Below are 17,160 nucleotides of genomic sequence, written 5' to 3' on the forward strand. Positions count from 1 at the left end.
AAACTAGAACTTTTTGGAATTTATGAAGAACACTTAGAACTTGAAGATAGAACTTGAGAGAGATCAATTAGATGAAGAAAATTGAAGAATGAAAGTGTTTGTAGGTGTTTTTGGTCGTTGGTGTATGGATTAGATATAAAGGATATGTAATTTTGTTTTCATGTAAATAAGTCATGAATGATTACTCATATTTTTGTAATTTTATGAGATATTTCATGCTAGTTGCCAAATGATGGTTCCCACATGTGTTAGGTGACTCACATGGGCTGCTAAGAGCTGATCATTGGAGTGTATATACCAATAGTACATACATCTAAAAGCTGTGTATTGTACGAGTACGAATACAGGTGCATACGAGTAGAATTGTTGATGAAACTGAACAAGGATGTAATTGTAAGCATTTTTGTTAAGTAGAAGTATTTTGATAAGTGTATTGAAGTCTTTCAAAAGTGTATAAATACATATTAAAACACTACATGTATATACATTTTAACTGAGTCGTTAAGTCATCGTTAGTCGTTACATGTAAGTGTTGTTTTGAAACCTTTAGGTTAACGATCTTGTTAAATGTTGTTAACCCAATGTTTATAATATCAAATGAGATTTTAAATTATTATATTATCATGATATTATCATGTATGAATATCTCTTAATAATATATATATACATTAAATGTCTTTACAACGATAATCGTTACATATATGTCTCGTTTAAAAATCATTAAGTTAGTAGTCTTGTTTTTACATATGTAGTTCATTGTTAATATACTTAATGATATATTTACTTATCATAGTATCATGTTAACTATATATATATCCATATATATGTCATCATATAGTTTTTACAAGTTTTAACGTTCGTGAATCACCGGTCAACTTGGGTGGTCAATTGTCTATATGAAACATATTTCAATTAATCAAGTCTTAACAAGTTTGATTGCTTAACATGTTGGAAACATTTAATCATGTAAATATCAATCTCAATTAATATATATAAACATGGAAAAGTTCGGGTCACTACATAAAAGGTATATGATATACATGTTTTTGGAAAGCTGGTGAAAAATCAATAACTTTTCATTTAGATATTGAATAGTTTCGATGAACGGATTAAAAGATATGATCAACTGAATTATAATTGACGTTAATTGGAATTGCTTTTGAATCTGCAATTAATATTTAAATAACTTGTTTGTAATATTGATAAATTGGATTTTTTAGTATTACCAACCGAGTAAATGAATCCTTATATAAGGTACGTCTCGTTTTATTGAACTATTGTCAAAATTGACTTTTTGAAACGACATTGGATAACATTTGTATGTCGATCTCGAGCATTAGGATTGTGATACACTATGACCTGACCTAGCTTGATAGACGTTTATTGACCAACATATGTTCTCTAGGTTGAGATCTACGATTATTTGGTAATCCGAGTTTCGATCACATTTTGGTGAACGACTTTATATGCTGCTAAGGTGAGTTTTATTGATCCCTTTTTAATTGCTTTTGCAATATATTTTTGGGCTAAGAATACATGCACTTTATTTTAAACGCAATGGATACAAGTATATACTAAATTCTACACTGAGTTTGAACCGAAAATCCCTTAGCTTTGGTAACTGTTAACTGCCAGTTATAAGAACTGGTGGGCGTGAATAGTTGTATATGGATCCATAAGGCTTGACATCCCCGTCTGTTCCAGGTATAGAAACCCTAGCCTGAACTATAAAACAGACGTATGCTATTTGAGTTTAGTACACGTTGGTTTGCATGTATTATACATGTTGGTTGCGTACTTATTATATATACGTTAAGTTTAGTTACCAGGGTGCTCAATTTCGTAGAATCTTTTGATAAATGTTTCGGATGAAACAACTGAAATCTTGTGATCCACCTTTATATACAGATTATACGAAACATTAAAACTATGAACTCACCAACCTTTGTGTTGACACTTGTTAGCATGTTTATTCTCAGGTTCCCTAGAAGTCTTTCGCTGTTTGATTATATGTTACACAAGCTATGTGCATGGAGTCTTACATGGCATATTTTTTTCAAGGAAACGTTGCATTCACCAAATCATCACCATGTATCTTATTTTGACTGCATTGTCAATGGAAGTACTATTGTAAACTATTATTTATAGTGATTGTCTATATGTAGAAATCATCAGATGTCGAAAACCTTTGATTTAAATATTCATTTATGGTGTGCCTTTTCAAAAGAATGCAATGTTTACAAAACGTATCATATAGAGGTCAAATACCTCGCAATGAAATCGATGAATGATGTGTTCGTCCATATGGATTTGGAGCGATCGTCACAGTTTGCGTCTTTAATTCGTCGAATCTGTCTTTTGTCTTCACCTTTTATTATTTAAACGAATATCACTTGTAAATAGAACAGTTGCAACTAAAAGCTTGTCTTTCTTGAGGGATAATGCTATGAAATATATGTTCGTTTTTAGCATTATCAAATATTCCCACACTTGAGCGTTGCTTGTCCTCAAGCAATATAGTCTTGAAATACTAGAATCACTTCTTTATTCTTCACACTTTGTACATCAGTGATTTCTTTACGGCGGTATAAACAATGGTAGTAACGATGTGGTTTACAATCTCACATGACTTATGAAAATTTAGATCCATTAAGGAAATTGGATCTTTATGAAAACATTTGATCTTTTGAAAATTGAGTCTAGTTTTTTACCCTAGATAAGTTTTCTGGAATAACCCTTCATTGGTGTTTGCAAAATATTTTTGTGGGTTTGGTGGTTTTCAAATTTGAAAATTTTAGCTCAAAACTTGCGGTTTTGTGTCACCCACTTGCTAACCTTGTATTAGGAAAGCAACACGTCCAGTATACTTGCTCCGAATATTACCTTTCGATAAACTACCATCCGGTTGTAAAGGAAAGCGTTGAACAAGCAACTGTTAAGGCAATGTCCCCTGACATGCTTTTAATTGTGGTCTATAACGTGTCAGACGCAATTACTATCCTTTGTAGGAGCAATAGTAAAGCTCACCCTTATAATTTTTCGGTCTGGCACAAGGTCCTGTCTTTGACCATGCTATGCAACCACCGTTCTTACGGTTGACACCCGATTTGGTTCAGGTGACCTAATGAATTCCAGGTGAATTCCTAGGATTTTATGTTCAATGGTAATGAACGCATTGAAAATAGGTTTTCAGAAAACAAATCGGTTTTAATTTTGATCAAAATATTTTCTCGTTCAAGCTCGAGTTTAGATATCATCGAATTCTATGAGTTTGTAATTCTCAATCTTTAAAGTCAATCTCAAGGATTGAGTAATATCAGGCTTAAAAGCTGATTTTTAATCTTTAAGGAGATTATCCTTTCTGGGAGTCTGATTCATTAGTCTTATCAAGCTAATTTGCACGGCGCCCTCCCCATTTTACGAGACAGATCCTCTCATGGTTAGGATAAGTCTGACCACATGGCGACCCTGTTTAATGCTGAGTTCCGTGGATTTCCTGCTGATTTTAGAGATGACTTTTTTAGATTTTTCATCAACCTACAGCTGGTCTGGACGACAACTTCATGACCTAAATCAAGAAGCGCGTTTCTTTTTTGGAAGACTTTACTTCCTTTTAATGATGAAATTGATTCATCGTGTAGATCCATCTTTCTTACAATAAATCGGGTAAAACTGTTTAGTTTAGTCCAAAGCAAAAGTATCTTCAATTATTTGTTACAGAAATATGTGACATATGTTTAAGATAACTTGGTAATTTTTTCCCACACTTGGCTTTTATTTTCCTTTTTATTGTCCTCTATTCCATTTTAAATGAATTTTAACATTTTGGTTTGTTTCTCAATTTATGTCCTTTCCGAGGTAACAATAATTTCGGTGTTAATACCTAGTTTTATCGTTCATAAATATGTATAAACATGATTTTGAATTCATTTAATTGAAAATTTTGAAAAAGTTTACTAGAATTGGGTAGTTAGTATATAAGACTAGGGTTGTTCTTTAATATCAGAGAGCACTAGATTCTAATACACCTACTACGTGATGTTATGCGAGGTGTATATAAAATAGCTTTATATTTTACAAGGAAATACTATTAAATACGATACAATTTTACACAAGATATTTATTTATTTAGAGAATGGATATACTTAAACCTTGCTACAACACTTATAGGGAGTGTACCTAATCGTACAGTAGTGTAGTTTTTAGCAAGTCCGGTTCGTTCCACAGGGAAAATCTTTAAACAAAGCTTAACGCTATATTAGTTTACTTTTATAAAAATACAAATATATATATAAGTAATATTATTATTATAAAGGGGGATTTTTACCGTTTAATGACCGGTTTGTCGATTTTAAAACTTTAGTCGCAGTTAAAACCAAATGTAAAATAATAAATAAATACAAGACTGAATTTAAAGCGTAAAGTAAATAACGATAATGAAATTGCGAATAATAAAAGTGCGATAAAATAAACTTGCGATAATTAAAAAGTACGATAATTAAAAGTGCAATTAAATACAATAACAATAAAAATGCGATAATTAGAAGTGCAATTAAATATAAAATAAAGGAAATTAAATATGAAATATAAGAATTATGCTTATTTAAACTTCCGTAATCATGATGTTTGACGTGTTGATTTTAGTTTTATGCCCATGGGTTAATTGTCCTTTGTCCTGAATTATTTAATATGTCCGTCTGGTTTTTGTCCATAACAGTCCATCAGTCATAAATATAAAGTGCGAGTGTCCTCGTCAAATTATCCTTATACCCGAAGTCAAATATTCCAACTAATTGGGGACTTAAACTGTAAGAAGATTTTAATACTTTGTTTAATAATTACACCAGGATGTCGACTGAGTGTAACCCAAGGTTTTAATACTTTGTTATCAATTATGCCAAGTGTCCTTGTACATAATTTCACCCCTGTTTTAATAATTCTAGTGACTATTAATCTATTCCCGTGTCCGGTTAAATGAACGATTATTCGTACATATAAATATCCCGCCCATCGTGTCCGATTGAGTGTTTATGGTTATTTATAGGGACGTTCAATTGTAAATCTTTATATTAAAATTAACAAACTATCATTTAGTTAAACGAATATAAAGCCCATTAATAGCACATAGTCTAATTTCCACAAGTGTCGTTCTTTTGTCCAAACCCCAATTTTGGTACAAAGCCCAATTACCCAATTTTAGTAATTAGCCCAACATCATGATTACTTCGTTTTAAATAAGCATAATAATAACTTAGCTACAAGACATTAAATTAAAAAGGTTGAACATAACTTACAATGATTAAAAATAGCGTAGCGTTACACGGACAGAATTTCGACTTACACCCTTACAACATTCGCTAACATACCCTTATTATTAGGATTAAAATTAAAATTAAAATTAAAATATAAATTATAAATATAAATATTACGTATAGATAGATGGATGGATATATTGATATTTTTTTACGATCAGAATGCGCGAGCTTTATAGGCAGTTTCAACATTTGGGGCTCCGCGACTCGCGGCCCTTTTCTTCTTCAAACTCTGCGAGTCGCGGAGTTCATTTTTACATTTCATTCAGCCTTGGCTCTTTGTTTGCTGACGATTTTAAATAATAATATAATATATATATATATATATAATTTTTAAGAATTATTTATATATTATATTATATTCATGTGCATAGTTGACTTGTAATTTTTAGTCCGTTGCATTGAGCGTTGAGAGTTGACTCTGGTCCCGGTTCCGAATTTTCGAACGTCCTTGCATACAATTTAATATCTTGTACTTTGCGCTTTGAATCTTGTACTCTTGTAATTTCAAGACGTTTCTTATCAATAATTGGAACCTCTTTGATTGTATTTTGTACTTTTGAGCTTTTTGGTCGTTTGCGTCTTCAAATCGTTGAATCTGTCTTTTGTCTTCACCTTTTAATATTTAAATGAATATCACTTGTAAATAGAACAATTGCAACTAAAAGCTTGTCTTTCTTGGGGAATAATGCTATGAAATATATGTTCGTTTTTAGCATTATCAAATATTCCCACACTTGAGCATTGCTTGTCCTCAAGCAATATAGTCTTGAAATACTAGAATCACTTCTTTATTCTTCACACTTTGTACATCAGTGATTTCTATACGGTGGTATAAATAATGGTAGTAACGATATGGTTTACAGTCCCACATGACCATAAAAATTTAGATCCATTAAGGAAATTGGATCTTTATGAAAACATTTGATCTTTTGAAAATTAAATCTAGTTTTTACCCTAGATAAGTTTTCCGGAATAACCCTTCACCGGTGTTTGCAAATTATTTTTGTGGGTTTGGTGGGTTTCATATTTGAAAATTTTAGCTCAAAACTTATGGTTTTGTGTCACCCACTTGCTAACCTTGTATTAGGAAAGCAACACGTCCAGTATACTTGTCCCGTATATTACCTTTTCGGCAAACTACCTTCTGGTTGTAAAGGAAAGCATTGAACAAGCAACTGTTAAGGCAATGTCTAATGACCTGCTTTTGATTATGGTCTATAAACGTGTCGGATGCTAGTACTATCCTTTGTAGGAGCAATAGTAAAGCTCACCCTATAGTTTTTCGGTCTTGCACATGGTCCTGTCTCCGACCATGCTATGCAGCCACCGTTCTTACGGTTGACACCCGATTTAGTTCAGGTGACCTAATGAATTCCAAGTGAATTCCTAGGATTTTACGTTCAATGGTAATGAACGCATTGAAAATGGTTTTTCAGAAAACAAATCGGTTTATAATTTTGATCAAAATATTTTCTCGTTCAAGCTCGAGTTTAGATATCATCGAATTCCATGAGTTTGTAATTCTCAATCTTTAAGGTCAATCTCTAGGATTGAGTTAGTCTTAAAAGCTGATTTTTAATCTTTAAGGAGATTATCCTTTCTGGGGATCTGATTCATTAGTCTTATCCAGCTAATTTGCACGGTACCCCCCATTGTACGAGATAAATCATTCTCATGGTTAGTATAAATCTGACCACTTGGCAACCCTGTTTTATGCTGAGGTCCGTGGATTTCCTGCTGATTTTAGTGATGACTTTTCTAGATTTTTCGTCAACCTACAGCTGGTCTGGACGACAACTTCTTGACCTAAATCAAGAAGCGCGTTTCTTTTTCGGAAGACTTTACTTCCTTTTAATGATGGAATTGATTCATCGTGTAGATCCATCTTTCTTACAGTAAATCAGGTAAAACTTTTTAGTTTAGTCCAAAGCAAAAGTATTTTCAGTTATTTGTACAAAAATATGTGACATATGTTTTGAATAACTTGGAGAATTTTCCCACACTTGGCTTTTATTTTCCTTTTTATTGTCCTCTATTCCATTTTAAATGAATTTTAACATTTTGGTTTGTTTCTCAATTTATGTCCTTTCCGAGGTAACAATAATTTCGGTGTTAACACCTAGTTTTATCGTTCATAAATATGTATAAACATGATTTTGAGTTCATTTAGTTGAAAATTTTTAAAAATTTTACTAGAATTGGGTAGTCAGTATATAAGACTAGGGCTGTTCTTTATTATCAGAGAGCACTAGATTCTAATACAACTACTACTTTACTAGTATTTCTAATGGTAACCAAGTGTATAAAGTAAAAATTTTAAAATCCGAAAGAATTTAACCCCTTCCCACACTTAAGATCTTGCAATGCCCTCATTTGCAAGAAATCAGTAACAATTTAAATTATTGAGGGTGATTTGTGTGAAAATGATTAAATTTTACCAAAGTTTCCAAACATATTTGTGTTTGCTTGCTGAACGATAAATGGTGCATATCATTTGTTCATTCCGTCTTGTTGTTATTTCACATATATTTTGCATCTTGTCGTCAAAATTAGTTGCTTTTGCTGAACTTAATGCCAGTCTTTGAAAATGCGTTGTTTTACCCTGTTGTGTACATAAGATAAACTGCAAACATACATAAGATAAACTGCAAACATATATACATATTTTTGAAGTTTGGTATATTACCCCACATTCAAAAATTATTAAAATCTAATAATAAAATTTAGAAAATTATAAAACTATTACAAATCCAACATAAGTATTAAATGTATCAACATTACAAATAATAAAATAAAAAAAACTAAGTAGACTAGGGATGATACTGATACCAGAAGGGGTTCCATGCATAACCATATGTGTTATAAAATGCTTCGGCTAGGTTATACGTAGGATACGGTGGTTGGATCTCTATAGACCAGGGAGGGATAATGGGCGATGGAGTAGGAATATAGTTTCTACCTATATGTTGGCAATAAGCTATGATTTGGTTTTGATGAACTTGTCAATCTTCAAATGCTCTATGTCTAGCATTTTCATACTCTTGTGAAGCTATAAACCTTTGCATTTCTGCCATTTCATTTCCCCCTCCTACATTACCTTGCTGTTGGTTTCTCTTAACCTGTGGATGTCTACCATTATATCGTGTTGCGGCGTTATTTCGCCTCTTCAAAACTTTCGCACCATGGTATACATTTAAACCTATTGTATCTCGGGGTTCTAGTTCTTCGATTAGTAATCCCCCCCGACTTATATCCACACCGAGATATTCAGCAATCAAAGTAATAAATATACCACCTCCTATTATGCTATGCGGTCTCATCCCCCTAACCATAGCTGATAAATAATAACCCACACAATAAGGTATACTTACAGCGCTTTGTGGGTCTTGAATACACATGTGGTAAAACAAATCCTGTTCATTTACCTTTTCCTTGTTCTTACCTCGTTGTGTAATCGAATTGGCTAAAAACCTATGAATTACTCTTAATTCAGCTCTATCTATATCCAAATAAGAGTAATTTCCCCCTTTAAATCGGTGATGGCTAGTCATTTGACTCCATACACCATGCGTATCAAAATTTTTGTCTATCTTCCTACCGTTCAATATCAACCCTCTACAATCGGCAGATGCTAACTCCTCAGGCGTATATATACGTAAATTCTGAGCCATGTCTAGTAAAGACATGTGGCGCATCGAACCTCCTAACAAAAATCTAATAAAAGATCGATCGGTTAAACTAGCTACCCGATCATTTAATTCTATACTACACAACAATTCTTCACACCATACTTTATATACAGGTCTACACATGTTGAATAACCGTACCCAATCGTTAAAAGTAGAATTACCATACCTCTGTGCAAGTAATTCCCTAATTGGCCCGGCCAATTCTACATCTTCTAATGATCCCCATTCTATGACCCTAGGTACTTCAACAGCTTTAGAATGAAGAGTATGCAAACCCCTTTGGTATTTTGGATAATCTATCCAAAGTCTGTCAAATCTCAGGTTCGGGTGCAAATCTTCCAAGTGCATATCAGAAAATGTCATGACTAGATGAGGTATTTCTTGTTTGTAGTAGTTATCCACCTCCTGTTGTTCCGCATTTTCAGCAGGAGCATTGTGAGCTTGGGATGAAGATTCACCCCTTTCAGTCTGCAAAACACATCAAACACAATTTTTGTGCATCCAAATATGCATTAGTGTCAGCAAAATCATCAATCAAAATAATTACAATGACATGATCAATTTATATCAAACTTAAGCTCATTTTCATATTTTCATCAAATCTACACTTTTCAAATAAGCATATACGAAAATGTTCGCCAAGTTCATAAGCATTCAACTCAAATAACATGTCAAAATAATCATTACTAGCAATTAAACAAGTTTCAAATGGCATTATCTCTCAAAAATCAAGTTCATGAATTTTAGACTTGAAAAAGTCCACTTTAATTCTCAAAATCATGTTTAGGCTCAAAGTTTGGATCATTTAACTACCTAAACATGTTACACTACTTAATTTAGCAACAATTCATGACAAAAATCGGCCATAACCTGTTTATATCAAAAAGCCCCAAATTTGCTCAAGAACACAAACCCTAGATTACTCAAAATTTGAAGTTTAAGGCTTCTAATCGTGTTAAATAGCATCAATCTAGGTTATACAAGCATAATACATAAACAATTTAAGCATAATTACACTAAAAAGTATCAAAATCAAATTGGGTATAAAATTGCTCAAGAACACTAATTTTTGGATTAAATGGTGTTTAGGTGTAGAAATTTACCATTTTTCTTGAGTAATTCCTTGATAGCATCCTTCTTAACATGATTTTAGTAAAAGATTTGATGATTAACGGTGAAAAATTGTGAATTTGGGAGTGTTTTCTCGGGTTTTTTCGGGTTTTATTTCGCAGAATTTGGTGTGGTAGTGTGCAACTGAGCTGTTCTTTACGTTTTTATTTTTTTTCTGGGTTTTGGTCCCTCCGTGGGTCGCGGTGTTTGACCCTTCAAACTCCACGAGTCACGGAGTTTGTATTTTTTTTTTCAACATCTTATACTAATTAAAATAATTAAGTAATTAATTTTAAAATTTTGTTTCCCTTGTTATTTAGGATGAGGTCGTTTCGGATCGATGTCCTAGTCCGTCCTTCCACAAAATTTTAAAATTTGTCTTTTTGTAGCGATTGTTTTAAAAGCTAAGATTTTTGGGTTTTTTTTTAAGTTTTTGGCATACTTTAATTCAATAAGATTAAAAATAATGATAATAAAAGTTCTCGTCCCTCCCTCGGGTAAAGCAATTTCGGTTCAAAGACCTAGTCTTCAACTTACGACGAATTTTAAAAATCATATTTTTAACTTAATGAGATAAAGTAAATTTTTGTTTTTAAATTCACAACAAACTTAAAATAAAAATACATAAAATTCAAAATTAATATTAAAAATTCACACCAAACTTAAAATTTGAAATGCATAAAATTAAATATTCTTATTTTAAAAATTAAAAATTCACACCAAACTTAATTTAAAAATTCATATTATAAAATCACACCAAACTTATATTATACTTTTCAAATATTTACAATTTTAAATATATTGTTTTTACAAAGTTTACAATATTAATTTAAGATTTATATATTAATTTTAAAAACATGGTAAAAATAAAATTAAAAATCTTTTTGGCTTTTTATCCCACTTTAATCAATCAAATATTATCAAAAATATGCGCCCCTCTTTTTGATAAAGTAATTTCGGTTCCAAGACCTAATTTAACTCATGACGAATTTTTTGAAATATTTTGGGTTGATTGATTAAAGATATTTATACCTTAAGAATAAACGTTAAATTTCGCAGTGATGTAATAAATTTTTGTATGATATCAATAATTTCGGTCGCCAAACCTAATTTTATTCAATACCAATTTAATACTTTATAGCGAACAAATTAGCGTTTATTATCAAAAGGTTAAAAATAAAAATAAAAATAAAAAACTGTATAGACTTACCTGTGAGATAGTATTCTTAGTTATACGATCTATCCCATTCATAAGATAGTCAGTTTAATTGGTTTTCCATGGCTACATAGGCGTAACCTCGAGCATTCAGTGTTTTTTCTTCTAAACATATGAACGGTCCGTCTCTGCATAAAGTAACAAATTCGGTATTTGAATAGGTTTGATTATTTGAACATTTACCTCCATGTGACCATTTTCCGCATTTGTGACATCTTTCTAGGTGTCGTGCTCTTCTTTTCGCTGCGGATTTTGATTTTCCTTTACCAAATTGTAACTTATTATCTTCGCATCTGGATTCTTTTCTTACTCCGTCCAATCTTTCTCTGATTACTGATACTATTTCACTCGGTAGTGTGTCATTATTACGTTTAGTGATCAAAGCGTGTAGCATTAGACCATGGTTTAGTTCACAGGCAGTCTTCATTTCCTAAAAAAAATAAAAATTCAGAATGGGGGGAGAAGACTAGTTCTTTAGGGTTTGCTAGGGAAAGACCATTCGGGTTCCATTTTCGAGAACTACACGAAAACCGAAAATTTAACTCTAACAGAAATACATATTATCCTTTAAAAGACTTGATTCTCCCCATACTTAGTTAGCTGTGGTATCGAAATTGTGATTAACTTCATTGTCGAATTCCATCGGACTATCTATGTAGTGTTTAACTCTGTGACCATTAACTTTAAATTCAATCCCATTTGAATTTATTAATTCTACTGTTCCGTATGGGAAAACCCTTTTGACTATGAATGGTCCAGACCATCTTGATTTCAATTTTCCAGGAAATAGCTTGAATCGTGAATTGAAAAGAAGAACTCTGTCTCCTTCTTTAAATTCTTTTAAACTTCTGATTCTTTTATCATGCCATTTCTTCGTTCTTTCTTTATAGATTAACGGATTTTTGTATGCTTCATGTCTTAATTCGACTAATTCATTTAGTTGACTTAATCGTAGATGTCCAACTTCATATATATCAAGATTACATGTCTTCAAAGCCCAAAATGCTTTGTGTTCAATTTCTACTGGAAGATGACATGCTTTTCCATAAACAAGTCTAAAAGGTGTGGTTCCAATTAGAGTTTTGTAGGCTGTTCTAAAAGCCCAGAGTGCATTCTCCAATTTAATGGACCATTCCTTCGGATTTGATCCTACGGTTTTCTCTAGAATACGTTTTAAAGCTCGGTTGGTATTTTCAACTTGCCCACTTGTTTGTGGATGATATGCGGTGGAGATTTTATGAGTTACTCCATATCTTTTAAGAACTTTCTCAAGTTGATTATTACAGAAATGAGTACCCCGATCACTTATTAAAGCTTTTGGCGTTCCAAACCTTGCAAAAAGATGTTTTAAAAAGTTGACTACAACTCGTGCATCGTTAGTTGGGAGAGCTTGTGCTTCCGCCCATTTAGATACATAATCAATGGCAACGAGAATGTAGAGATTATTATGAGATTTTGGAAATGGACCCATAAAGTCAATACCCCAAATGTCAAATACTTCACATACTTGGATGACATTTTGTGGCATTTCATCACGTTGACTTATTTTTTCGGCGCTTTGACATGCATCACAGGATTTGCAAAGAAGGTGTGCGTCTTTGTAAATTGTAGGCCAATAGAATCCAGCTTCATAAACTTTTCTTGCTATTAATTGAGGCCCATAATGCCCTCCTGTTGGTCCTGTGTGACAATGGTTTAAAATTTTACTAGCTTCATCTCCAAATACACATCGGCGTATTATTCCATCTGGACAACTTTTAAACAGATGTGGATCTTCCCAAAAATAGTGTTTTATATCACTGAAGAATTTCTTTCGTTTTTGGTACGATAATCCTTTTTCAAGGAATCCACAAACTAAGTAGTTTGCATAGTCTGCAAACCATGGTATTTCATTATAATCTATCTTCAATAGATATTCATCAGGAAAGTTGTCTTGTATGGCCGATTCATTTAGAACTTCTAACTCAGGATTTTCAAGACGAGAAAGATGATCAGCGGCGAGATTTTCTGCTCCTCTTTTATCTCGGATTTTAATATCAAACTCTTGTAAGAGTAAGATCCAACGGATTAATCTTAGTTTAGCATCTTGTTTCGAAAATAGGTATCTAAGAGCAGAATGGTCGGTATAGACCACCGTTTTAGCTAGAACGAGATATGATCGAAATTTGTCAAAAGCAAAGACAATAGCAAGGAGTTCTTTTTTAGTAGTTGTATAATTTGTTTGTGCTCCTTGTAACGTCTTACTAGCATAATATATAGGTTGAAATCGTTTTTCAATCCTTTGTCCTAAAACGGCTCCCATTGCAAAATCACTTGCATCGCACATTAGTTCAAATGGTAGATTCCAATTTGGTGTTATCATGATCGGCGCATTAGTGAGTTTCTCTTTAAGAATATTAAAAGATTTGATACATTCATCTGAAAAGATGAATGGAGCATCCTTTTCTAGGAGTTTATTCATAGGAGTGGCAATTTTAGAAAAATCTTTTATGAAACGTCGGTAAAAACCGGCATGCCCTAGAAAACTCCTAACTCCTCTAACATTGGTGGGATGTGAAAGTTTAGCAATTACATCTACTTTAGCTCTATCCACTTCAATTCCTTCTTTTGAAATTTTATGACCAAGAACGATGCCTTCTTTAACCATAAAATTGCATTTCTCCCAATTAAGAACTAGATTTGATTGTTTGCATCTAATAAGCATTCGTTCCAGATTAACTAGACATGATTCAAATGTATCACTGAAGACTGAAAAGTCATCCATGAAAACTTCCATGCATTCTTCTATCATGTCATGAAAAATCGCCATCATACATCTTTGAAAGGTTGCAGGGGCGTTGCAAAGTCCAAATGGCATGCGTTTGTAAGCAAAAGTACCATAAGGGCACGTGAACGAGGTTTTCTCTTGGTCCTCGGGTGCTATTGGAATTTGAAAATATCCGGAAAATCCATCTAGAAAACAATAGTAACTATTTCCGGCTAATCTCTCCAACATTTGATCAATGAAAGGTAAGGGAAAGTGATCTTTTCTGGTGGCGTCATTTAATTTTCTATAATCAATACACACACGCCATCCTGTTACAGTCCTAGTAGGAATAAGCTCATTTTTCTCATTTGTAATGACAGTCATGCCACCCTTCTTAGGCACGCATTGAACTGGGCTTACCCATGGACTATCAGAAATTGGATATATCAAACATGCATCTAGCAGGTTAATAATCTCTTTCTTAACTACATCTTGCATATTAGGATTTAGTCTTCGTTGGCGTTGCACATACGCTTTATGACCTTCTTCCATAAGAATTTTATGTGTGCAATACGAAGGACTTATTCCTTTAATATCATGAATCTTCCATGCAATGGCTGGTTTATGAGCTTTCAACACAGAAATGAGTTGTGATTTCTCATTTTCAGTAAGAGAAGACGATATTATTACAGGTAATTCAGATTCACCATGTAAATAAGCGTATTCCAAATGGTTTGTAAGTGGCTTTAACTCTAATTTCGGAGGTTCTTCTATTGATGATTTATATCGATATCTGTCTTCTTCTTTTAGCATTTGAATTTCTTCTGTTATTGGTTCCTATCCATTGGCCATAAGTGTAGCTAACATTTCAGCTTCATCAATTTGTTCAGTTCCTTCTCCTAAAGAACATTCTCCTGTTCCTTGTAATTCTGGAAATTCTTCTAATAATTCTGTATGTGCATCTATAGTTTGAATATAATAACATGTATCATCTGCAGATTGTGGTTGTTGCATTGCTCTATCAACTGAAAAGGTAACACTCTCGTCCTCTATACTTAGGGTCAATTTCTTACCGAACACGTCTATCATTGCTTTAGCCGTGTTTAAGAATGGTCTTCCTAATATGAGAGGAACTTGAGAATCTTCTTCCATGTCCAGAACAACAAAATCTACTGGAAATACTAAAGTACCAACTTTAACTAGCATGTTCTCCATTATCCCTCTAGGATATTTTATTGATCGATCGGCTAGTTGTATGCTTATTCTTATTGGTTTCAATTCTCCAAGGTCTAGTTTAGCGTATAGTGAATACGGCATTAAATTTATACTAGCACCTAAGTCTGCCAATGCTTCTATTGAACTAAGACTACCCAGAAAACATGGAATTGTGAAACTTCCTGGATCAGATAGTTTTTCTGGTATCTTATTCAACAGCACTGCTGAACAATTAGCATTCATAGTAACAGCCGAGAGTTCTTCCATTTTCTTTCTATTTGATATTAGATCTTTCAAAAATTTAGCATATCTAGGTATTCCTGAAATTACATCAATGAAAGGAAGATTTACATTTATCTGTTTAAACATATCCAAGAATTTGGATTGCTCGGCTTCAAGTTTCTCTTTCTTCAATTTACTCGGGTAAGGAAGTGGTGGTTGGTATGGTTTAACATAAGGTTTAGCCTTAACTGTGTTATCTTCATTAACCTTTTCAACTACCGGTTCTTTTTCCTTATCTTGTTCAGGTTGTGGTTCTTGTGGAGTAGGAATAGCTTCATCAAAAGTTACAGGTATTTCAGGTGGTTTAAGTGTTGTACCACTTCTTGTGGTAATGGCTTTAGCTGTTTCATTCCGGGGGTTAGCATTTGTATCACTAGGTAAACTTCCTGGTTTTCTTTCACCTATTAACCTTGCTAGGTTACTTACTTCTTGTTCCAGATTTTGAATAGAAGCTTGTTGATTTCTAAATGCTTGAGCATTTTGTTCATTTGTTTATTTTTGAGTGTGAAAAACTGCGTTTGAGTTTCAACTAGCTTCGTCATCATATCTTCTAAATTCGGCTTTTTATCATCGGGTAGTGGTTTGTTTTGAAAATTAGGTCTTTGCTGGTTGTAAGTATTATTGGATACTTGTTGATTACTAAGACCTTGTTGGTTGTTGTATGGAATATTTCGGTTATAGTTCTGGTTTTGATTGTAAATTGGTCTTGGCGGTTGATAATTATTCTGATAATTATTTCCAGGCCTTTGGTTTTTGTATGAAATATTCTCTCTTTGTTCCATTGTTAATTCAATACTGAGACAATCTTTTGTCAAATGTGGTCCTCCACACTGCTCACAACTAATTCGTATTGAGTGAATATCCTTAGTCATCTTTTCCATTCGTCTCTCGACAGCATCTATCTTTGCGGAAATAGAATCTAAGTCATGGCTAGAATCGGCTCTAGCTGCTTTAGATGATCTAACGATATCTTTTTCTTGGTGCCACTCATGTGAGTGGGAAGCAGTGTTATCAATAATTTTATAAGCATCAGTTTCGGTTTTCTTCATAATGGAACCACCAGCTGCTATATCGATGTCTTTCCTTGTAGTGATGTCGCATCCTTGGTAGAATATTTGTACTATTTGACAGGTGTCTAAACCATGTTGCGGACATCCTCTTAATAACTTTCCAAATCTTGTCCACGCCTCATATAGAGTTTCATTCGGTTTCTGTGTGAACGTAACAATTTCTCCTTTAAGTCTTACGGCTTTAGATGCCGGAAAGAATTGTTTAAGAAATTTTTCAACTAAAACGTCCCATGTATCAATCGCCCCTTCAGGTAACGATTCCAACCAATCTTTGGCTTCTCCCTTTAAAGTCCAGGGAAATAACATGAGATATATCTGTTCATCCTCCACTTCTCTTATTTTAAATAGTGTGCAGATCCTATTAAAGGTACGAAGATGTTCATTTGGATCTTCATTCGCCGCAACACTAAATTGGCATTGATTAGTCACCATGTGTAGAATTTGTCCTTTGATTTCATAATCTGGCGCATTAATGTCAGGATGAGTAATTGCGTGACCTTGGCAAGTGTGTTTGGAT

At 33.1% G+C, this 17,160-nt stretch overlaps 1 non-coding gene across 1 annotated transcript; it reads left to right on the plus strand.

Annotated features, from left to right (window-relative positions):
• Nucleotides 1-16,710: 16,710 nt before the first annotated feature.
• On the plus strand, nt 16,711-16,817 carry LOC139869808 (small nucleolar RNA R71). Its single transcript, XR_011766386.1, has one exon. It is a non-coding gene; the product is annotated as a small nucleolar RNA R71 (small nucleolar RNA).
• Nucleotides 16,818-17,160: the final 343 nt, after the last annotated feature.

This window comes from Rutidosis leptorrhynchoides, chromosome 9 (genome assembly GCF_046630445.1).
Source record: "Rutidosis leptorrhynchoides isolate AG116_Rl617_1_P2 chromosome 9, CSIRO_AGI_Rlap_v1, whole genome shotgun sequence".
In the NCBI taxonomy this organism is placed as follows: Eukaryota; Viridiplantae; Streptophyta; class Magnoliopsida; order Asterales; family Asteraceae; genus Rutidosis; species Rutidosis leptorrhynchoides.